Below are 1,152 nucleotides of genomic sequence, written 5' to 3' on the forward strand. Positions count from 1 at the left end.
GGATAAGGCACCACCTTACTTATTCAAACCCAGCCCCACCAAACTGCAACAAAAAAATACCTGGGCCTTGTGGTGGGCGCCTATAGTCTCAGCTACTTGGGAGGCTAAGGCAGAATTGCCTGAGCCCAGGAGTGGAGGTTGCTGTGAGCTGTGTGACGCCACAGCACTCTACTGAGGGTGATAAAGTGAAACTCTCTCTCCAAAAAAAAACAAAAAGACTATACTCATGGCAGGGCGCTGTGGCTCACACCTTTAATCCTAGAACTCTAGGAGGCTGAGGTGGGTGGACTGCCTGAGCTCACAGGTTTGAGACCAGCCTGAGCAACAGTGAGACCCTGCCTCTAAATATAGCCCAGGCATTGTGGTGGGATCTTGTAGTCTCAGCTAGTTGGGAGGCTGAGACAAGAGAATCACTTGAGCCCAAGATTTTCAGGTTGCTATGAACTATGATGCCACAGCATTCTAATGAGGGCAACAAAATAAGACTCTATCTCAAAAAAAGAAAAAAAAGAAAAAAAAGACTATACTCATATATTCAACTGCCTTGTAATCTAGAAGTGTATCATGAAAAATACATTTTTATTTTCTTAAGCCACTGAGAATTTAGGCTGTTACTGCAGGATAACCAGGCCATCCTGATACAGCAATCACTCCACCACATATGTACAAACACCATTATCTCTTGGTGATGTACAGGTTGAGTATCCCTTATCCAAAATTCTTGTGTTAAGCTGGGCGTGGTGGCTCATGCTTGTAATCCCAGCAGTCTGGGAGCTGAGGAGTTCAAGACCAGTCTAAGCAAGAGCAAGACCCTGTCTCTAAAAATAGCTGGGTGTTGTGGCAGACACCTGTAGTCCCAGCTACTTGGGAAGCTGAGGCAAGAGGATTGCTCAAACCCAGGAGTTTGGAGGTTGCTGTGAGCTATGACAACACGGCACCCAGAGCAACAGAGTGAGACTCTATCTCCAAAAAACACTGTAAAAATTACATATGCCTGGGTGGCACCTGTGGGTCAGTAAGTAGGGCGTCGGCCCCATATACTGAGGGTGGCAGGTTCAAACCCAGCCCTGGCCAAATAGCAACAATAAAATAGCCAGGTGTTGTGGCGGGCACCTGTAGTCCCAGCTACTCAGGAGGCTGAGGCAAGAGAAT

The sequence above is a fragment of the Otolemur garnettii genome, unplaced genomic scaffold (genome assembly GCF_000181295.1).
Source record: "Otolemur garnettii isolate 467f Iridium unplaced genomic scaffold, OtoGar3 scaffold00087, whole genome shotgun sequence".
Classification (NCBI taxonomy): domain Eukaryota; kingdom Metazoa; phylum Chordata; class Mammalia; order Primates; family Galagidae; genus Otolemur; species Otolemur garnettii.